Here is a 24,888-nt window from a genome sequence, read left to right on the forward strand (position 1 = left end):
ATGAGACTTTTGAAAACGGGTCTTGGAAGCTCTATAATAAACAAACAGCAGATAGGTAACCATGCAGGACTTTATTAAGACTAGGAGTTTGCAAATTTCTTTCACCTTTACCACACATACTCGCCTCAAGTGTGAGTTTCCATTGTTGATTAACTGGTCTTCTGAACACATGTATTTGTGGAAATGCTGAATTGAAAGGATTTTCCAATAGATAAATAAATAAATAAAATAAAATAAAAGGACAAGCTTTATGTCACTGGAGTCTCAAGCATGAATATATAACCAACTTCAAAGAAATTTCTAAGGATCCTGTTAAATGAAATAATGGACTAGGGGCCTTCTGAAAGCTTTTCAATTCTCAAGACTCAGTAAATCTCTTCCACTTTAAATTGGCACCATTATTTACTACCTTTTGTGTACATTATTAGACATAAGCCACAGTATCCTCTGTGTCTGCTATTAGATGTAAATGGCACAACGTGTATTCATCAGGCTTCTTGGAATCCTTAGTTCATAAGCTCCTGAACAGATGAAAGGGAAATAAGTTTCAAAGATCTTGCTCTATCCCAGACACATCACTAAAGATGCCCACATACAAGAGTTGAAACAAGGTGCATGGACTTTCTACTACATCACATTATTTCTTTAAATCATATCACTTTCAAAGGAAACCCAAGGATATGTAGCTAGCACTGGAAAGCATGACACCATGTGTTAGGTGTAAGCCCTATAGTCATTAGTAATAATTAACACAGAAATCAAAGTCTTCCTCTGGGCCACCAGCATCAATAACCTTTTTCTTTTTTCTTCATCCTGGGAATAAGAAAAGGGGAGACTGCTGTGTATCTTTTCTTCCTGGTCTTTGTACTCTTGGCTACCTACTTCAGGAATGCAGATCACAGGATAGCTTATCCATCAGCTCTCAACTTCCATAGTGTTGCTTTAAGCCAGTTTTCCTGTTGAGCAATGTGTATGGTTCTTTCTGACTTACCAGCTATTTGCAAACTCTTTCCAACTAGTTGTTAAACTCCCTCTCAACTTTCTCTAGTTCCTGTGTCCACCCAGCAATGTTTTCAAGGACGGCAGTGGTGGTCCTTAGCACTGGGTTTTCAGAATTGCTTCATAACTTAATTCACTGCAGGCCAAAATGTAGATGCATAAGACTCTGCTGGGGAATTCTAGTTCCTCTAAGATACTCTTTCTGAAGATTCTTTATACTTACATAAAGTTCCTATTTCCTCTTTTGCTTAGATTTTGAGACAAAGTCTTCTCAGGTTGGGCCAGAAATTCTCACTCTTGCCTCAGCCTACAGGAGCATGCCATTACACCTGGGAGAAATATGGACTGATAAAAGAAAGGAGGTGGTCATGATCTTCCTGGATCACACAGAGTCTGCCAATGCTGAAGGATACATCCCCTACTCTAAATCAGCAACTCTCCCCAGCAGGCTCGATCTCCATCATTTTGATTTCATTTATATCACTTTATATAACTGCTATTATTTTACTAGTTAATATTTTTATCTCTCCCACTATTATATGTCATAAACACCATAAAGACTAGGGATTTGTTGTTATTGTTGTTCTGTCAAATGCATAGTAATGTCTAAAGTGAATAAAGAAAGTAGGTTTTGAATCTTCACACTGCACCTTCACTTCTGTTCAGCCCCAATCTCAAGGAACTTTTTATTGTTTATGAGACACTAAGAACAAGAAAGATCTACCTAAAACAGCATCATCTCCATGCATCAGGATTTTTCTACAGGTGCAGAACTATTTGACAGGGCCACAAGAGACTGTTGGTCCTGTATGGTCTCTTTTGTCCTGATCTCAGAGCTTTGAGGTCAACAGCTGACTCCTTGCTGACCCATGTACCCTGATAACCCAGCATATATTTAAAAGTACATGTGAAGTTCCAGACTTGCTGGAAGCAACTATCATTACATAGTGCCTTGTTTTCATATAGCTTTCCACTGGGCAATGGGGAGGGTAGCAAAGCCCAAGGCTAAGTGGTGAATTCAGGCTGCACCAGGCTGCCACTCACCTACCACTTCTGTGAGTCAGTCTTTCTACATCTGCTGCTGAGGAAGAGAGGACAACATAAAAGGACCCACAGTATGATCACCCCGTCTACCTGCAGGTCTTATTTGTTTCTCACAGTCAGTGGAGAAAATAATTTGGGCATGAAAACTATAAGAATTTGAATTGATTAAGAAGTTCTTAAAAAGAGACTCAGGCTAACAGACTTCTGTGGACCTGTTTTCAAATACTCCTATGCTCCTTTAGCATCCTCCAAAAGAAAAATTCCAGAGGTAAACACATACACACAGACACACACACACACACACAGAGAGAGAAAGAGACAGAGAGAGGGAAGAAAGAGAGAAATGATTTGACAGTTGAGAAGAAACTAGAAAACTGCTTCCATACATTGAAGAGTTTTTATAATAGAAAATTTAAAATGTCATTCTCACTTAGTACATCTTACAAAGAGTGTAAGGTATTGAGTAGGGCAGAAAGCAGACACCACACTACACAGTGTCCAAGGCAGCCTTGTGGTGCCTGGGATGGAGGCTTGTGTGTTTCCATGTCATTTAGAGTATGTTAACACGGTAGGATGGAACACAGTAGACTCTCAAACACTATGGGTATGGAATGGAATACATTTGAAAAGATTGGGAGAGGTCATTGTTTTTAATGTTTGCTATTTCAGAGTTTTCCCTCATGTAAAATACAAGTGTTTCTTCTGTTGAAGGTATTTCACGTGCTTCTGCCATTTGAGTAATATCTTCCGTTATCCTTTCTTCAATAATTTTAATAGGAAAGCTTTGCATTCGTACTCTAGAAAAAATGCACAGAAAGAGTAGTGCCCCTGAATTCTCACTGAAAGCAATTAATAATGTAAGAATCACCACAAACATTTAATATCAGATGACAATTTTATGAGAGCCAATTCTAATTTAAACTCAATCCTTTGTTTAATGTGTTTTTCTTTTATTTTTTTAGAAGTTTAAGCTGAAAATAAAACATCAGTGCACTGAGATAAGTACCCACATTCGCTCCATTTTACTCCAGGATTGCCTGCTCCACATCTTCAGCCATCCAGACCAGGCCCTGAAAGAAGGAGAGCATCACCCAGATTCCTCAAATGCCCTTCGTGACCCCTTTAGGAGGAGAGCAGATTGCTCAGGAAACACTTAGTGGGACACCCTGTCCTTGGAGTAGGGACAGGGAGGAGGATGACAAGGTTAAACAAAAAGGCAGTGCTACAGTTTATAGCCTTTCCCTCCAGAGGGAAGATAGCCAGGAGCAAAAGCAAGCAGAGAGTGTAGAGAACTTGTTCTTAGTTCAGCTATACTGAGTATCCTCTGTCAACCAGGTGCCCTGGCTGGATTCCTCTGGTTTATGCTAATTTCATTAGAATGCTACGGTAATGGGGAGTTTAAGTACATCAGACAAGCAAAGAAAATAAGTACTCTATTACTGAGAGATCTTGAGTCCCTCAATCATAGAGAAGGCTTTGTATGCCACCTGCTATTACTTCTACTAACTGAGTTTGGTTCACCCCAAAAACCTAGTTTAGTGCCACCATCACCTAGAAGGAAATTCTAAACACAAGCAACTTAGAGTTTGGGTAAGAAAACAGCCGTCTCTTGGTGTCCTGTTCAAGTTCCAGAGCAACACAGTGAAAACAGAAGATGGGAACTCAATAGTACCAGTTTAGCAGCTGTGAAAATAAATGTATGTGAGATACCTGGGACACAGTGACCCTTAGCAAACACCCGCTATCATTGCTCTTGTTGAGGCTATTGCTGCTGCTGTTGTGCTTAGTACTGCTAGTGTCCTCTTGATCAGGAGAGAGGTTTATTTCAGTTTATCAACTCTCTTTTACCTTCAACCTTAATGACAGCCTCTGTGCAGACTGAAAAACTAACCCATATGCACTCAAGGCATTTTGGGAAAATGGAGAATTACCAAAGACATGAAGAGTGTTCTGACTCATTTCTGCTCACAAAACCAGCAGATCTCTATTCGGGTATACCAGTGGTCCCCAGCCCTCGGGAACACCCATGGCTTCCTCTGTCTTCACTTCCTGAAGCTCCTGGGGCTAGTTTACATATCCCTCAAGCAAGAAAAAAAAAAGCTAAAGAAATTGAGGCCTTGGGTACAAGAGAGTCTCTTCACAGGACACAATTTGAAATAAGATGTTTATATGCAAGGCAGTGCCATTAGATTGAATGTTAACTTCACAACCATTCTCCCCTTGTCTCTTCTATCCTTTCCTACGAACCACTTCTTGACAAAACATTGGTTGCTGGATTGGGTACCAAGCACTGTTCAATTCTGTTTTTTTTCACAGCCATTCTCAGGCTGTCTGCCTGTACCCAACAGTCCCAGTCTCAACTTCCCCTCATTCCAGGATGCCCATTAGTTAATCTGGAAATCCAATCTCTGTTTAAGTTCTGTGGGACAAATTATTTGTTGAACTAAGTTTCTGTCCAACTTGAAGCCAGACACAAGTAAACATTCATCATTTCCCAGTTCCATTATGATAGCAGATCATAATCTATAAACACAATCCCCAGGTTGGTATATCTTACACAGCAACTGCCCGAGTACATGCACCAGAACAAAATAATCCTAAGGGCCAAAGTTTCCTTCAAGGTTTAAAAAGCCAGCTCTTTCAAATGACTAACTCAGTAGTATTATATGGCATATTACTCTCTAGCCCACGCTAACTCAGTATTCATTAATTGAGATGCATCAAAGCACAGTATTCTTTCTTGTGGTATCTTCTCCTTCTGAAGATTTAGTTCTAAATTCAAGAGGAGGAAAAGGAAAAAATGAAAGCAGACGTAACCCAGTCAGAAACTTGGATTTATGGAGTTCAACCTTGAAAATATTAAAAAAAAAATCAAGCATGTGAATTAAAGCTCCCATCAGACAGGTATAATTTATACAGCAAGCACTTGGCAGGTAATTTGACCATGCTCTGATACAGGCACCAGGGGGATTGTCTTCACAGAAAACCAGACCCCTTTGTGACAGGCCAGGAGGCAAGAAAGAAACACATTTGCTTTGCAACTAGAATAGCATGTTTCCTATTTAGTAGATTTTGGTGATGGTGATGGTGATGATCATGAAGATGAAGATACAAAACTAAGTCTAAGATACAGTAGTTCCTAACCAGAGTGTGAAAACAGTCTTTTAGAAAGCAAAGCCAAAGAGTCAGAGGCCCAAAACAGTGGTCTCGCGTGGCATGCCAAAACACCAAGTAAAAGAGATAGAAAACACAGTCCAGCGAAAGGTTTCTGGTAGTTCTTTGAGTTTTTAATTCATCTATTTATATATTTCCCAGTAATCCACTCTATTTTCAGAGATATAGAAAACATGCTATATGCATGAAAATATTTACTTGTAATTTAGCATTTCATCGCAAGCAATACAGATTGTGTTTCTATCTCTGAAGTCTTAGACTGTATTTCAGAGCCAGCCTTTATCCAACCACAAACCTAAATACCAAAAATCTACTTCACACCTGAGTATTGGAAAAAAAGGTACAAAGCCTTCTTGAAATATTTGATTTACTTATAATAGACCATAGAACACAGCTCCCTTGCCTACTCTGTTCCCTATATAAAAATGGTGGGTCAACTCCTGAAATTAAAAGTTGTGGTAGACCCTAATAGCATCAGTTGACGTTAGGCAGGCAACCATTATTCTATGCATTCCCTAAGCCTAATGAGTACTGATTGTATGGTTAGCTGCTTGGACACCGAGTTCTTTGAGCCTGATTATAAGCCTGGGCTCTACCAGAATGGACCTGGCTCTGATTCCATCAGTTGTAATCTTGCTGTTGTTTCTTTGGAGTTTTGTGCCATATTACCCTCTACCTTTGGGATTTTGGTTCTCTGTCCCTCTACTTGATTCTAGCAGGACTTGGAAGCTGGAAGTTATGAAGACTTGGTAGGCAGATGGGGCCACAGCAGCCAGGGAGGTAATAAGGGATTTCGGCTCTGCTTCGGCATTGACTCATTCTATGCAGTGGGCAGTTTGCATAGCTGGAGGGTAAAGGTTTGACAGCAAAGTCCACAGACCAGACTGCATAACCTGGCTTTCCTGGGACTCTACCTACTTTAATGTATTTGGACAAGATAGCATGTTCTTTGTAATCTTAAATAGAAGATTGATTTGTTCTCTTTATAATGTGTCAGATCTCATGAAAAAAGCACATGTGCATGTGCCTGTGCATGTGTGTGTGTGTGTGTGTGTGTGAGAGAGAGAGAGAGAGAGACAGACAGACAGACAGACAGACAGACAGAGAGACAGAGAGAAAGAGAGAAAGAGAGAAACAGAGACAGGGACAGAGAGACAGGGAGAGAAAGCAAGTGAGCGGGCTTTGGCTCTCCAGCATCCTGCATCCTAACCACTCACCATGCTTCACACCCACTTCACTCACTCCGTGCCTTTAGGTTACCTGCCTGGAAGGTGGATTAAAGCATTTGCTTTTACAACCCAAAGTCTGGAAGAGGCAAGGGTAGATTAACAAGTGATCCTCAGGCAACAAAGAACACAGCAAAGCCACAGACATCAGTCAAATGGTGAAGGTTTGAATTCGTAGGCATATTTACAAACGGATCACAGTCTCCCATTAGTTAGGCAGTCTCCCTTCACCGGTGGATATAGAATAGATAAATAAATAGCAAGAATACATGTGATACATATTTAGATTGCACATTAGACTTTAAAATCTATGCCTAACTGAATGCATTAGCTTGTGTTTTCTGTTTATGTCTCCACAATGCCATGGAAACACAGCCCAGCATCCTAATAGCCCTCTCTCAGCAATAAATAAACAAAGTCTTTGTCTCTTCATGTTTCAATTTCTCCTTTTTTATGTGTGATTTACAGTTTCAAAAAAAAAAAGCCAACTGATGGGTGACATTTTACTGTTGTTTTCCTCTCTGCCCCTTCCAGTTTCCTTGTCTTGCATAGTATGTCTGTCCAAGCCCACAAAATGCACCTCTGGCAGTCACTGAAGTCACACTAGCACCGGCAGCCATCAGGGAAGGAGTCTCCCAGCTGGACTCATCTTTCCCCTTCATAAGAAGCCATAATAATTAATTCTGTAATGAAGTTCCTTAAGCTCTTCATCCTAGCCCAGAGAGCACTTACTATAGTTGTTTAAGGTTGAAAGTGGATATAAAACAGACATAAAATCTGGTGGGTTTGCTCCCTTCTATCAGTCTGACAACAACAGCCATTCCATTTCTGTGGCGACAGCAACAGCAGTTGCAACCATTAAATGGTCCTGAGATGGCAGCAGCCTCCCTGGCTCCAAAGCCTGCAGAGCAGACGAGCCGCTGGCTGCCACTGGTGCCCTAACATGCATGGACAAGATGAAACACGAAGCTCAAAGTGCCTGGAGCACTGTCTCCCGGGGCAGCTCTCTGTTTTCTGGCACCTGCTGACCTCTGCCATCAAGTAACTCAAGACTCTAGTAGGCAGATTCCTATCTGCAGAAAGGTAAGCAAATCGGATTAGGTGGCTCAAATCTGCAATGTCCCTCCTAAACTCGACTGTTGGGACCGCATTCCCTAGAGGACGACCAGGCTGCTGCCACATCAGGTACTTCCCCCACAGTCCTCCAGCATAAATTCCTATAGAGACCTTTACTCACTGACTGCATCCTGGCTAGCACCACTGGACCACAGGCTTGATTGTCCAGCTGGCAGGATTCACTGCTTTGGAATGCTCCAGCAACATCCCAGCCACAGACATCCTGTGGTAAACCTCAGGGCCAGGAACTAGCAAGCAATGTCTGTTGTCATTAGCACTGAAAAGCAGTCTGTTGACCAGATTTCAAAGCATTCACAAAGTTGATCCATCATAGCTTCTGCTCAAAGACAGACATTATTTATGCAGAAGTTTCATATGCTGGACCTTAAGCCAGACAGCAATGTTTCCAGAGCAATGTCCTTCCTGGGTAATAATCAAATGTTATGGCCCTTGCTTTTCAAAACTGGTATATAATAACCTGTCCATCTGAATTACATTTCCATATCTTTTATGAAACAATAAAAAGAAACATGACATTGTTAGATACTTACCTCATGCATTGGAGACGGTTATTATTAGCCCTGTGTCTCAGACAAAGCAAAGTTTAAAGAGGCACATTATGCACGTCCAAGGTCAGAGCAACATCAAGCATTCAAACTGGGATGAAAACCAAGCCCTCTGATTGCAGAGTCCATGTGTCTCCCGCCTACATTGTGTGAGCACACACTGTGAACGGCACATAGCACAAGGGGGTTCTTTCAAATGAAGTTAACTTTTGATCTTGTGGGCTAGTTTAACTCCCAAATGAAAAATGCTCTGGTGACATTTTTCTCCCCTGCCATCTGCTTTAGCCTGAAGAAGCAAAGGCGAGGCACCCACTTCCATCCATCAGTATACCTTGCCTTTGGGGAAAAGTTGCATTGTGACTCTTGGTTTTCATTCATAGCATCTCTGCTCAATTTACCTCTCTCCCTTTGAGGTTTATGGTTTTGTTTTGTTTTGTTATTCTTTGTCTCCTGTTAACCTTACAGGTCACTCAAAATCTCTTACAGTTGCAAAATATATAATAAGTACAGTTGTCTAATATATACTCTTTCAGATTGGACTCTGAAAAAAATCCAAATTCCACATGATCATGACTAATGTAATAGAGTTCTTAGGGGAAAGATAAATGATGAAGTTGAATTCAGAACAAAAATTGGGCCCATGGATAAAAGTGCCTGCTGTCAACTCTGATGGCCTGAGGTTAATCCCTGGGACACTAGTGGTAGAAGGAGAGAGCTGACACCCACCAGCTGTCCTTTAATATCCACACACAGCGGTGCACACACACACACATACACACACACACACACACACACACACACACACACACACACACACATACACACACACACACGTTAAGATGTTATTTATAAAACCTTTATGATTCACTGCAACACATGTCCTATATGAAATAATAGTGAAATTAATAAAGATTCCACCACAGTTTAAATGCAAAGTTTAATAGAGATTCTAAATGAGAAAAGTCGGTCACTTTTGTATTAAAGGAAATTTGTCTGTGTTTAGTGGTTTGTTTTCTTGTGTTACACCTTTGTTTTTCTTTTCTTTTCTTTTTCTTTTCTTTCTTTTTTTTTTTTAATACATGGCCTTTATTTCTTCTAGACCAAAGATTTTGGGTATGATCATATAAAGATGAAGAATCAAGTTTTGCAACCTAATAATATTTACTTCTTAAAACTATATTAATACTTTAGTACACTATACAAAAAAGATAAGGAGACAAACATGTACATTTATAGAACTGCGTATCAGTCAGGCCAGATTCTGCAGAGGGAATTCCCAGCATGACCTCATTCATCTGTGAGGACACAGAGCAATCCTTGTTTGGACAGACACCATCTTCTCCTGCATGAGTCGCTCTTCACCTCTTGATGGCTTCCTTCTTCGTGTGTGTATGTCTAGTTGTCTGCTTCTCAAAGCAGACATTCACCTTCCTCATCCACCAGCTATTGGAGGAGGGCTGGGACCGTGACAGTGACTGATCCTACCCATTATTTGTGGAGGGTTTCCTGGTGGTGGCCCTCTTCGATCACCGTATCTGGAATCAGAGGAGATCCCATAGCCTCTTCTTTTCTTCACATCTTGCTGAAGTAGAGTTTTGAAAAAGAAAACCACAAATTCTGCTATTCCCCAGAAGAAATCTGTTAGGAAAGACACTCTCCATGGGGACTGATTCTGGTTGTCCAACACTTGACCATGTAAAACATCTTCCCTCCAGTTGCCTGCTTCCTAGCTACAGAGAAGACCGGACCCCCTGTTGTTGCCATACCTAGCCTCCCACCCCCTCTTGGTTTTTTTTTTAAGAGGTTTATTTAACTCATAGTTCTAGCCATTGAACAGCATGGTGCTAGCAACTGCTTAGTTGTTGGGGAGGAGAGTTGACTTCTGGAAACATCACAATGTGGCAAATGTCATCAGTGTAAGAACTCACATAAGAGGCAGGGCTATCAAAGCACGCCAGAAAGCCAGGCAGCTTTAAGGGACAAGCCTTGATCTTCCTTCTTATGACAATCCAATCCAAACTTCCTTCTTATGACAAACCAATCAGGGTCCCAAAAGAATCATACTTCATACTTTAAAGCTGGCACCCAAAACCAATTCCTCTCTTACTAGGTTCTACAATCTCAACACTGCTGCACTAGAACCAAACTTCTAACACATGAACCATGGCCTGGGGCTTGGTCAGTGGCAACACATAATCCCATATGGACCCTGAAGTCTAGCCAAACCAGCTAACAGTCTGTGGATGTTTAGCTTTGTGCTTGACACATGAGCATCATGACCATGAAACAAGCATCCATCTCTTTTTGAACAGTCATTTGGATCTCAGCTCAGGTTGCAGGTTCCAGCCACGTTGAGCAGATAGGCATACAGCATTTGCTTTCAATGTACATCACGTAATCTACTAGCTGTTTGCTTCCTTCCTGCCACTGCACTCCTTTCCCAGAAGGAAGTCATCTTGGACCTTACAGGTGATAGAAAAAAACTCACAAGTGCAAAACAGAGTAGAGCGGGGCTCTGGCTGTCATGAAGGGAATGTCCAGAACAGACCACAGCCCCTTGAAGTGTTACACATCAAGAATCAGTTATCTTTGAAGCTGCAGAGATACCCACCAGGACAACTTCTTAAGGCTTTCCCAAGGTGTAAAAAAACCAAAGTGCTAAAACAACCAACCAAACCAAACAAAACAAAACAAAACTACTACTACCAAGACTTTCATGTTATGATGATGTCAAGGACAGATGCGTGTTTTGTGGAATTTGAACATCCTTCATATTTTAAGTCTTTCTTTAAAAATATGATAAAACCACAAGTATCAAATTTGGTTGTAGAATAACTCCTCATAGGAATGGAGAATACTAAGCATACAAACCACAATAATTTATACATTTGAAATTTCATTAACCCAGTCTGGCTTGCTCTACTAATACTGTGTTAACCATATTTGGCTTTATATCTTTTACTATCCCTTTATCTGAAAACTAATCACTAGCTTTTCCTCTGCAGAAAAATTAAAAGTCTGTCCTAAATCAAACCAAGGAACCAAAATCTTTATGTTGGTGATAGCTTCGACACATTACTTTGAGCCCTGTCATTTGTGCTTGTGACATCTTTATCTATGCTTGGAAGTGGTCTCAGTTTTGTCCTAAAGCTATGAGACTGAAGGGGCTCCTGAGGGTTCTCTGTGGAGTACCTGGCCCAACATTTTCATAAACAAGTTCGTGGTAGATATCCTCACTCTAGTGGCATATCAACAGTTACACTGTCTCTATCAGTGGCTATCTGACTTTTAATCAAATAAAATGGAAGTTCACATACTTCTCCTACATGTTCTCTTTCTGTCACCAAATGATCATTGAACCCAAAAGCCTTTATTCTCCTCAGATGGTAATTTCTGCCCTCCATTAACTGCTTTTGTTTATATACATGGATGAGACCCACTAAACCATGGTCCTCACTGCCTGCTCCTTTCAGATGCACCAACCTATAACTTGTTATGGTGTAGTTTGTGGAGCCACATCATACTGTGAGCAGAGCTTACTCAGCTTTTGCAAACCTGTATCTGTACTATTTCCTCCTGTAAGACCTTATTTGCGCTAATGAAACTCAAGCTTTAGCAGGACAGCAAACAAATGAATTAATGATAATAAATACATGGTATGTCGCCACAACTATGTCCTATGCTAGTTCTGAAAATATAGATTCTAAAAGAAGTAATATTAAGATTGGTCGCTATGTTCCTTAGCTCAATAATGAGAACAATAAACACAAAATGTATCTTTCATTAGTTAAGCAAGAATAGTTTGGAAATTTCCAGAATTAGCCCTTTAGCTGAATTATCAAAACCCAAATTACAGTGGCTCCACTCCATAACCACCTGTGTGTGTATGTGGCAGGGGTGCATCTGACTTGGGGGGTCCAGCTTGTTGGCAATGATATCAGATGCTTCTGAAGAAAAGCTCTCTCCATCTTGTCTGCCCTAAACTTGTTGATTAATTTGTTCTTTAAAATCCCAATAACTATAGAAATTAGTAGAAAAAAGTTTGAATGAAGTAAAACAGTTAAGAAAATACTTATATGTAACCAAGAATGGATTATATCTCCAGGGTGTCATCATATGATGCTCTAAGGAAGAACCAATGATAAGCCCAATAGAGTATAGACTGAGATTCCATTTTGAGAGGAAAGTTATATCAGAAGAATAGTGCTCCGGAATGGCCATGTGAATTCAAGAGACCTTCAGCCTTTCTGGTTCAGATGAGAATGGGCTCTGCTCACTCTACCTGTTGTGTAATTGAAAATGGCTACTCCAGTTTTACATTCTCAGACGTCTGCTGTTTCATGTATGTTTCTACCTACAATAAAATCAGCACAGGAAAAAAAAAGCAAAGAGGACTTTTATTGTTTCTTAAAAATCAGATATTTCAAGTGCTGCCTGGAACCAGAGGTAGAAAACACCTTAGAGTTTGTGAGAAATGCAGTCTCCCATGGGAGACTCAGATGCACATTACAGTTTGAGAAGCACCAGACTTTCTCCAATACTAATGGCTAATGGAAATTCCAATGAAAATGATCTAATTTTTAATTTTTATTTAAGATTATCATTTAGTATATGATGTGTATACATGGCTATTCATGTGGCATGGCACATATGTGGAGGTCAGAGGGAAACCTACAAGAGTTGGGTTTACCATATAGATTCTGGACACTGAACTAAGGTCATCAGGTTCCACATGGTAGCCACCTTTACCCACTGAATTGTCTGATTTTCCCCACTTCCCTCCAACTAAAGTTTAATGGGCTTTAATGAAATAATACTATGGACAGGTGGTTCTCAACCTTCCTAATACAGTTGCTCATGTTGTGGCAAGCCACAACCATAAAATTAGTTTTGTTGCTACTGCAACTTTGCTACTGTAATAAATCATAATGTAAATATCTGATATGCTGATGATCTTAGGCAACCCCTGTGAAAGGATTATTCGACCCCCAAAAGGGTTGCTACTCATAGTTTGAGAACCACTGTTATAGACAGAAATTATCAAATGATGGAAATATATGTTCATTATAAAAACAACAAAACATAAAACTACAAAAAAATATTAAAAGGTACAGAGGAAAAATTACCTAGAAAGCCATTACCAGGTATTGTGGTTTAAATACAAAATGTCCCTTTTGTATGGATATGAATAGTTAAATATGAAGTGGCTCATATTTTAGTTAGGGTTTCATTGCTATGAAGAAACACTATGACAAAGACAACTCTTTGAAAGGAAAACAGTTTACTGAGGCTGGCTTAAAGTTTCAGAGATTTAGTCCATTATCATCAAGGCAGGAAGCATGGTAGACAGGGGGCCAGAGGAACCAAGAGTTCTACATCTTGATCAGAAGGAGTGTCTGATTATACACTAGGAAGAGCTTAGGCACAGAACTTCTCAAAACCCACTACTTCCTTCAACAAGGCCACACCTCCTCATAGTGCCTCTCCCTGAGGTCAGCATTCAAACACCTGAATATATGGGGCTAACCCTATTCAAACCACCACATTTCACTCCCTGGCCCTCATAGGCTTGTAGCCATAACATAATGCAAAATGCATTTAGTCTAACTTCAAAAGTCCTCATAATCTATCACAGTCTCAACAATGTTTCAAAGTCCAAAGTTCAAAGTCTCTCCTGAGATTTATGCAATCTCTTAACTGTAGTCCCTTGTAAAATCAAAATTAACAAGGCAGGCCACATACTTCCAATATAGGATATACATTACCATTCTAAAATATCATACTAAGGAAATACTGGACCAAAACAAGACCAAAAGCCAACTGGACAAACTCCAAACTCTGTGTCTCTGTACCTGATGTCTAACTCTTTTCAGCCTTGTTGACTCCAACACAATTCTTTCTCTTGGACTGGTTCCACTTCCTGTTAGCAGATTTCTTCGGCAGGTATCCCATGGCTCTGGTGTCTCTAACATCATGGGGGTCTCCAGGGCAACTTCAACTTCACAGCTTCTTGTTCCAGTGTCTGGGATCCATACAGGATCTTCTGGGCTACTCCAAAGGGCTTGTGCCACTTCACCAGTTCTGCCCTCTGTAGCACTATAGGCTTTGGTCGACTCTACTCCACTACTGCTGCTGTTCTTGGTGGTCATCCCATGGTACTGGCATCTCCAATATTCTGGGGTCTTCTGCTTCAACTAAGCCAACTAAGCCTGCTTCACTTTCACCAATAGCCTGTCATGGGCTTTCTTCATGATACCAAGTCTCAGCTTCTTTACATGGCCCCTTCATTCTTGGGCCTTCCACTGCCACTGAGACTGCACTCTCACGAATGGCTTTTCCTGATCTCTCACAGTGCAAACCACACCTATTCTCCACGACCCCTTCATTCCTTCAAAACCAATACCACCTGGGTGATTCTTACACATTACCATGTCTAGCTGCCAGCATAAGGTCTACCTCTGGAATACAGCTTCTTTGTGCTCTCTGAAAACACTTCCCAGATTTTACCTCAGTGATGCTGGCCTCTTCTTAATTACTACCAATTTCTTAGTTCTAGCTAACCAACATCAATTGTCCCATGCCCTTTACAGTGTTGCTCTGATTTTAGCCCAGGATTGTACATGGCACTCTGCCATTATCACTGCACGCTACTCATTCTGAGTTCATCAAACTGCAGCATCTTCATCTCACCCAGACTCATGTGTATCCTCCTGGTCCAAGCATGGCTGTTTCCCTTGGGTTATAATAGTCTTCTCTATAAAAGGGCTTCTTGTGAGCATTCTCTCCTATCTTTTCAGTATCACTCAGACTCTTCCTCCTTAACCCTACACTGCTCTTCAGCATCTCTGTGGCTGTCCCAACACATGGGGATGTATGGGTTTGCTCACATGCTTGCTTCTTGCAAGCGAAGTGGATTTACTTATCTCTGTAAGTACCAAGAAATTTGACATAATACAAATTGTCAGTAGCATTACTGAATAACTTATAAACAAAACTACCAGCTATTTTCGAAGTTTCTTTACCACAAATTTAGAAAAGCTGAGACCATACAAATTTAAAATAAAAGAACATAAGCTTTGTCAGGAATTTGTATGAGTAATTTATGATGAAGCACATAAATTAGTAATATGCTTTCAAAGTACAGGACAAAAACAAAAAAAAACCAAACAAACAAATTTTCTGTTTATAGGAATCCACAGCAAATGTCAAGGAGGAAAAATGTTTTGTTTCTCTTCATTTTTTAAGAGCACTAATCATTATTTAAAATTTTCCTCTCATCACTCAAAGAAACAGAGACAGTTGTTCATTCTGAGTTAGATTTTTGCTAATCTGACCAGCAGGGTCAGGATGATAAATCACTCAACCCCTAGGGAGTAATAAACTGCTTAATGGATTTGTGAAGTTACCAGGGAGAGAAAAAGAGGAAAACGATCAGGATTCAATTCATTTTTAAATAGTGCACCAGTACTTAAGAAAAGGCAGTGTGATGACTGCACACAGCTGAAACAGACGAAGAGAACCAGAGAAGCACAATTACATTGAAGGAAATGGTACAGTCTACTCGCCAAACATTCCACAAAGGAACCCTCTCTGTAAAGAGACTCTAATTATCAATTATCCCCCGACTTCCCACCCACCTCCAACTGCCCCCCCCAACCCGCCACCAGCAGCTTCTGCACTATGTCTAGTGCAGGCAAATCCAGCTGAAGGCACACCGCCATCAAGCCTTCACTTCTGATCTTTCGTTGATGCAGAAGCATTGGTAGCAAAGACCACATATTTACTGTGCGGTTACAGGGGTAGGGGGCTAATGAACTTGGGAATCGAGGTCACCAGGCACATGTGAGAAAGGAGCTTACAAACACATCTGACAAGGGTTAAGTCCACACTTCACTATCCCAAATTCAACAAAGCTAGCCAGTGCGTTAGGTTTGTCCTGTGGAGTCCTGAGTGCATTCTTTGCCTTCTGTGTTATCAAAGCTAAAAGGGAAAAAAATAATTTAGGTGAAACTATTAATAATTATATCTCTTGTCTTAGGGTAAAACTGTTTAGCTGAATATTTATTATCCAGGATTCATAGGTAATGCTGCTTAAATGTCAACAAAAATTGTTGGGGAACTTTAAGGATAACAAATAAATTATTGGCTTCCTCTTCTTTCATCATTATTATATGCACGTGAATAGGTGCACACATGAGAGAGAGTTGGGAAGACTCAAGAGCACCTCAATAGGAGAGAGAGAAAAATGGAAATGATGGAAGTACTATACTCACATATAAAATAAGTTAAATTTTAAAATTAAAAATAATAGACAAGTCCCTGGAAGCCATCACATTAACCAATATAAGGCATTTTACTTTCCTTACTATACCTTTGATTTGGTACTGAGAAAAACCAGTCAGGACTTTCATGTTTCAAGTCGCCAGAGAGGGTTATATGTGCCTTTGTGTGTAATTAATCCTAAAAATCACTCTCTGCTTCCTAAATACAGTATCCTAATCCTTAATGAAGATTGTATGCACAATACAAATTTTATACAGTACAGCCAGAAAACATATGTGAAGCTTATAGAATTGTGCCTAGCACAGCATAGCTATTTAACACGTTATTTATGCTCCTCTTTTGCCATCGGAAAATACTAATTAAAACTTTTTCTATGTTCATCGAGCATAAAATAATGCAGAATAAAATGACATTTACTTTCCTAGAAACTTCTCTCTCTCTCTCTCTCTCTCTCTCTCTCTCTCTCTCTCTCTCTCTCTCTCTCTCTCTCTCTCTCTCTCCCGTTGTATAATATATTCCCGGAGCACAAAATCCTATAGAACTCTCAATATTGTAAGGCACTGATACATGGATATGTGGAGATAGCGAGCCGATTTCAACACGATATTAGAAAATCTGTCACCTCAGCACTACCTTTGCGTGGGAACCTCAGGCTTGGGTCTAGAGACGTGCTGCAGCTTTGCCTCAGCTGCTCGGAAATCCAAGCATATGACATTTTTGCTGCTTTTACAAGATTTCCTGGAGTTTTCACTCCCTTCATGATCTTGGCAGAGACTTTCCTGCTAAAATAACATATAGAGTCTTCACCCAACGGTGTGCTACTGAAATGCCAGGAAACTGGAGAGTGGGCACAGCCTGCGGCACAGCCCCACCTCCTACCTGGCCAGCTTCAGTTCCCTCAACTCCCAAAAGATTTTTTTATTTTTTGTTTTTTTTTGGTTTTTTTTTTTTTATTTTGGAAAAAGTGTTATCTTCACCCTAAAATAAAATCATATTTCTAGCTCTAGAATCCTGATTTTTTTTTTCTCACCTTCTGTCTCTGCGCAGGCGCAATATCTGACTGGCTTCAGAGTTGAACTTCGAACTTCTGCAAGGCAGAGCTTGCAGAAACGGTAGTCCAGTGAGTAGGAACGCTGTGTATGCTTGAAAACTGGAGTTTGGGTCCCAGCACCGAACGTAAGAGATAGAGTGTCCACAGTCAAGCCTGTAACCCCAGAGCCAGATGGGGTAGAGACAAGATGGGTCGTGCTGGGACTTGCAGGCTGACAGGCTGGAGTCAGGTTCAGTGAGGGACTTCCTCTCAAAAACTTAGGAGTGGTTTTGAGATAGAGCGGGACACCCCACATCCTGTCCTGGCCTCTGTGCATTCACAGGTGGGTAACCCTTGCACATGTGCATACACAACACACACACAAACACACAAACACATATGTATGGCTCTCATGCACACACACACACACACACACACACACACACAAATCCAAAAGTCTAAGACAAAAGCTTTGCATATAACTGTCAGGTCTTAAATGTTAAAAATTAAAATGTCCCCCAGAACAATGTTAGGCAAGTACTTTTATTCTTCAAAGTCCATAATCAAAAGATTATCCTGCCTACCAACTGGCATAAGACTTCCTATTAAAAATCTCTTTGCATTGTCCTCTCTGCCATCAGCATGTGAATTCCTGACTCACACTTAACAAACTGGAGGCTTACAGACCATCCTCTTCCCAAAGGCAGTAAACACATTCTTTCACCAACAGATTTTTATTAAGTACCCTCCATGTGTCAGATGCTGCTCTGGATGCCAAGGAAACGACATCCTGTTTTCAGAGGGCTTCTGTTGCAATGAGAGGAGGTAGCAATACATGCATAAATATGTAACACCCTGGTTGGTGAGTGTCAAGCCCGATCAGGAAGTGCAGGAAGGGAACAGGAGGCACTAGAGGTTGCTGCTGGTAAGGCAGAATCAGATCCTAAAAGGGGCAGGAAGTGTTGCAGATGGCTGTCTGGAAGAGCACCCCTGGGAGAAGTTTTGCATTGACTGTGTTCCTGGAGAGAACACACAAGGTCAGGGCCAGTCATGGAAGACAAATTGGGCAGAGACTTTGAGTTGGACAGCCATGAGATAGCCTGGAGGAGGAAAAGAAGATCATGTGATTTATACATTAAAAGATACCTGACTGGTATGGAAAGCAGAAGAAGGAGAAAGAGGAGGAGGAGGAGGAGAGAAGAAGAAGAAGAAGAAGAAGAAGAAGAAGAAGAAGAAGAAGAAGAAGAGGAGGAGGAGGAGGAGGAGGAGGAGGAGGAGGAGGAGGAGGAGGAGGAGGAGGAGGAGGAGGAGGAGGAGGAGGAGGAAGAGTAAAAGCAACTAAGGGACCATCTCAGGAAAGCAGTGATGGAAAAAATGAGAAGTGGCCAGAGATAGGACATACTTCAACACTTATTTCATATCTCTCCATCTGTGGAAGAAAAGAAACAAGGGATGGAGGAGTCTCAAGGCCTCACACTGAGGGACTGAGAGAATACAGTTGTCATTTATAAAGAAGAGACCTAGTTAGGGTGTGCAGGGAAGAAAATCAAGTTCCGGTGTAAACGGGTAACACATTTGCATTTTATATTAGCCCTTTGAGTAGAAAAGTCAAATGGTTGAAAGTGCAAGAATAGCGGGCTGAAGAGGCCGGAAGGGTAGACCAGATGTTGTGGGCCCATCTCTGAACACACCGTGACCCAGTTGCTCTGCTCATGCCTTGCCGCTTATGGCTCTGTGCTTCAGCAGGTGGCTACTTCCTGCTTCCCTTTAACCTATGCTGTTCTAAACTCTGGGTCTAGTCTGTCTCTGCTCTACTCCATCTACTCCAGGACCTGTGCCAAAGGGCATCAGCTAAGACCTGGTTTCTTCACAGTGACTACTTAGAAGGAATGAAATACATAATGAAATGCATACTGCCTCTACCGCTTTGTCTCAGAATCGGGCATACTATCACTTCTACTGTGCTCAGGCAAGTCATCTAGTGAGGCCCAGGTTGAACGGTGGCAGGTAACATTTCGTCATTTAGTGAGGAGAAATGCAAAAATCCCATAGCAAAGGTTGGGAGCAGTATTCTAAAATGGCTGGCCCTACAGAACTGGAGCAATGGCGTCCTCTACCTCACAGCTCATACCGACCTTCATCACAATCGCAGCTTACTACAAAAGGCATTCTCAGCTCCTCTAATTCCCCAACCAAATGGCTTTCTTCAAGTATCTATTTTTGAAAGCCATTTTCCATGTGTGTTTGAGGTAAGTAGGCTTGGCTTTTTTTTTTTTTTTCCTCTAATAGGAAAAATAGGATAGTATTTTCTAATAGTGTGGTAAACACTGGGCTTTAAATGCAGTTTCTCCATCGGGGCTTTTGAGACTGTCTGCGGGAGAATATTACCTTTATTATCGGAGTAAGACATGGCCCTAAAATACTAGAGAAGTACAATAGAATCCATCACTAGGGCTGAAATAGAGAAAAACAAGATACACCAAATCCACGCCCATGCTTTCACGGGGTTATAAACATCTGAAACCCTGCCAGCGCTGTGGCTCTTGTTAGTGACACTGGGCAGACCGGATGAGTCTGCCAAGCACACGCAGAAACCTGGGCTTAGCAGATTCGATCACACTGACCCTTTTGCTTGAAACGCTTAGTAGTACTGAATAATAACACTAAGCATAAACTAAAGTTGCTAAGGATTTAAAATTGAATTTTACTTATACCCAAGTTTATACAACTATAAATTCAAGTTGTCAAGCTAATTAATTAATTAATTAATTATTGCCTCCAGAATCTCATGTTTTACTCATTATGCAAAAAAGAAAGAAGTGATGTCAAATAACCACAATCTGTTTTATGGTTCTTTTTATATATTTTTTTCTCATTTTTTACAGCAATGCTCTCAGAATCCTTGCCTGTGCTGTATACACGCATTGGTAAAATCTCCCAGCTACACTCTGAGGCTACTTTAATTGACTGCATTCAAGCTGTGCTTTTTAAATGTTCCAGCATTTGATCTTTTAAAAATGCTCTGAGATTTCACTGATGTCAAACTGGCTGGTCTAATTTTCTGCTATGTCTTTAGATCCATTTTTAAAATAATTGGGTGATGAACAGTCTTTCCCTCCTCCTTCTCAAGGGATCACTATTAAATATAATTTAAGTTGTAATGGGAAAAAAATCTACCCCATCCTATTAGCCTTCTGTACTCCGGTTTATTGTTATCACAAGATAACTCTGGAGGCCAGGGAAGGTTATGCTGAGTTTACAAGAGTCGGTGGGGACACGTTTGCAGTGGCAAGGCAGCTAGTTTATCTAGATTCTAACTCTCTGGACACACAGCGGCAGAGTGGCGACGTTACTCCAGGAGTCAGACAGCATCCTCTTTCTAGACGCCCAGCAGCGTATGGGTGCAGCAGTGTTACAGCCTTCTCTACCTTCCCCTGAGCTCAGCAGAGCTCAAGACTTCAAAGTGATCTCCCAACTATTTCTAAGCTTATTTTTAGCAATAGTTGTTCATTTAAAGGAAAGTAAAACTTACAAATATTCATTTTTTTTCTCTTTTTTAACTCATTCTAAATTATAATGAATAGTTTATGATGAACTTTTCCAGAATGAGAAATCTTTATTTGAGAGCTAGATATATAGAATATATATACATATACATATACATATACATATACATATACATATACATATACATATACATATACATATACATATACATATACATACACACACACACACATACACATACACATACACATATATATATATATGTGCGTGTGTGTGGGGGGGTATGTGTGTATATAAATTATTCACTCAAAGCTACTGTGGAAAACATAAAATTAGGGCTGCAGTCATAGAATGGTCCAGTCAGCTGGGGCTGCCAAGAATCATTCTATAGATGTACTATCGACGGTGTGTTCTCATTCATTGTATTTTCTTTCCTTGCCTTGTTGAGGACAGCAGCTAATTCACCTTTGGCCTTCAGAGAGACTTGCCACCATGGGAAGTCAGTTTATTGCTAAAACAAACTATTGAAATTTATTCAGAGTTATAAACAACTCTTAAAATATTTAACAAAAAAAATTGCATTCATTGGTGAAATTCATAGAAAATGTTTTGACATTTCATGAAATCAAGACACTAGTGAGTTCACTTTAAGTATCAGCTTTCCTGAGGATGGTAAAAATTGCAGAGGCAAGCTCTTCCCTATGTTTGTCTCCCTGCTTTGAGCTCTCACAGGGTCCTCTCCCCTCTCCTCTCCCACTTTCCTAAGATCTGAACTCATGGAAGACTGAGCATATGGCCCCCTTCATCTCAAATGAGCCAGGACACAGACACCTAAGCTCCGCTTGCTCAGATGCGAGATGCCAGCTAGAAACCCAGGACTCATAGGTCTTACTTTAAAATACATACATACATGCATACGCACACACACACACACGCACACGCATGCAGGCGTGAGCGCACACACACACACAAACAATTAAATATTATGTTAAAAAGAGGCTACATTTATAAAATAAAACTGATCAAAGTGTTTTGCAGTGCTGTTATCTATATTTTCATGTATCTGTATGAACTGAAACCTCTACTAATAGAAAATGTTAGTGAAAATAATTACAGATTTCAAGAAAAAAATATCCCAACAATGTTAAGAACATTACTGGGACAGGCTGCCGTAATGAGAAGTTAAAATCTGAACAGTTTCCCCAGCAGGAACTACACATTACTGTTGAGGATGCTCAAGACTAAGATCTTCTTGAGGAGTAGTGAGGCCTCCTTGGGGCTTGCAAGATAATCCCTTCTCATTGTTTCCTCATCTGGTAGAGTGAGAACGCTGTTGTCTCTTCTCAGGACGAGTCCTTTTAGATTAGGACCCACTGTTTGGACCTTCTTTTTTTTTTTTTTAATGTAGACTGCTAGGATAGTTTTTTGTTGTTTTGTTTGTTTGGCTTGGTTTTTTGAGACAGGGTTTCTCTGTGTAGCCCTGGTTGTCCTGGAACTCACTCTGTAGACCAGGCTGGCCTTGAACTCAGAAATCCTCTTGCCTCTGCCTCCCAAGTGCTGGGATTAAAGGCGTGTGCCACCACGCCCCGACTGGACCTTCTTTAATTTAACAGTAATACATTTGTCAAAGTTCATGTCTCCCAATATAGCTACAATTGATATTACAAACAAATAAGCAAGCACACGCATGTGCTCACATACATACACACACACGGTACATGAAATTAGACATTTATAAGTCAAAAAAAAGAAATACATCAATTCAGTGAATCTGAATTGTAATATTAAGGAAATTATGCTCTACTTCATAACTAATCCTAATCTTATTGAAATTAAATAATGCCTGCGAATTAAAACAAAGAGAAAGCATAACAGATCAAAATTGGTCATTTTAACAAAATTAAACCTATATGAAAAAAAACTAGTTGAAGAAAATAAAACATCATGTTTAAAACTGCACAGATGGGAAAGATACACATGTGTACATGTGTAATAAAAAAATCTATGAAATTTCTGAACAATAAATGTATAATCTAAAAAACTGACACACATTAACCCTGTTGATCAGAATCATGAATAAACATCTCATCTAGGAACAAAAAGAAAATACTAGGGCTGCTGCAAGAAACATGTATTTGAACATTACTAGGGACTAGGGAATGGTGACTCTGGGAAAGCATTGAGAAATACATATTCAAGACACAAAAACTACTTCCTATCCTCAAACAAGATACTTCATTCTTGGTAATATATTGTTATTCAAAACACCCAAAGATTATATAACAATATTCCTTACATTTGAAGCAATATTCCATACCTATTTGTTCCTAACTAGACTTCTATGGTAATTCATTTTCGTGATTAGACCAGAGGCTGTCCAGATGTTTTTGTATCAAACATTATTCTGGTGTTTTGGTGAGGGTATCTCAGATTACAATTAGCATTTACCAATAGACCTAGTCACACATACTGCCCTCCATAATGTGAGTGTGCCTCATCTAAGAGCTAAACAATCAAAAGCTTAAATGAAGGGGGAAATTAAGAGTGACCCTCCTCAGAATAAGAGGAAGTTTTGCTGCCTAGTCACCTTGGACACAGCATCAGCTCTGACCTTCCCTATGGACTTGACCTCACAAGTTTTCTCTTCCTGGAGCTCTGTCTTTCATCTCGGGGCTTGATGACATCACTGGCTGTCCTGGCTCTCAGGGTTCTGGCCTCTGGCTGGAGATGAGGCTTCCCCTGTGCTGTGTGTACAGCTTGTTGTCATCTTGGGTCTTCTCTACACTTGCAGTCATGTGCTCTACTCTTAAGATCACACAGACAACCCCCCTCACACATACACATTTATCTCCATGCACACTTATATGCATACACTCATATACACACACTTATACACACACACAAACATACTCCTATATGCACATTTGTACACACACATATGTAAACATGCACACACTTAAACACACACATACTTATACACAAATACCTACACACATATTTGCACACACACAACCTATTGGTTCTCTGAAGAACCCAGACATATTCCCAGTATTCCCAGTTTCTCCTTAATTCTTAAAGTCCAAAGTGACATGCTACGGACATGGAGAGAGGATCAGGGCTGTGCTAATACTAAGTTCTGATAATTTTGTTCTTTGCAGAGATAAATCATATTTGGACATATCGCCTGGTTCTGGGTATTACAATCTAATGTGAATTCTGATGGGAGCTCCTGAGAAATATTTTTCTTTCTGAGACTTCCCCTACTCTCCCTCCCTCACTATCCTCTCTGGCTTGAAAGTGGTGCTGTCATGATGTGATGTTTGAGGAAGGTGTAACCATATGGTAACCAAGAGGAAAAGGCCATAAGAATCTCAGAGAAGTTGATCCAAATCTCAAGTGTGACTAACCAGGTTAAAAACAGACAAACAAACAAGCAAAACTAACATCCACAAGCATCAAGTATGAGTATGGCTTGGTTAATAAGAGTTTCTCTTCATTTCAGCTGCAAAGTTTTCTTTTTCTTAATTCTTTACTTATTATAGCCAAAATATAGTAATTATCTCAACCATATTAAGATAGCAAGCCAGCCACTTAACTCAGTGAGAAATCAGTCATAATAAAAGTTAGCTGTAAGACTCATTCAATCTCATGGTAACACAAAATGCCTATCACAGAAAGGATAAAGGGTAGTATATACCAAATGATGTTAGGACTTACTTAATAAAACTAAAACGGGGGAATGCCAGAGCTGCATGAGTGGATCTGTCCGTCCAAAGAGGCACATCGTAGTGCTAGGAATCATGTGATGCTACAGGAGCACATTTGTAAAACCACACCCAGGCCCTGGGCCACAGAAGCACAGTCTATGGTTTGGACAAACAAGTATATTTTACTTGCTTTTGTGGAGGGTTTGATGGGACCAGTCCATAGTATATAGAAAAAA

The 24,888-nt window shown here is 40.3% G+C and overlaps 1 pseudogene; it reads right to left on the reverse strand.

Annotated features, from left to right (window-relative positions):
• On the reverse strand, positions 9,200-9,906 carry Selenok-ps3 (selenoprotein K, pseudogene 3; annotated as a pseudogene).

This window comes from Mus musculus, chromosome 19 (assembly GCF_000001635.26).
Source record: "Mus musculus strain C57BL/6J chromosome 19, GRCm38.p6 C57BL/6J".
Taxonomy (NCBI): domain Eukaryota; kingdom Metazoa; phylum Chordata; class Mammalia; order Rodentia; family Muridae; genus Mus; species Mus musculus.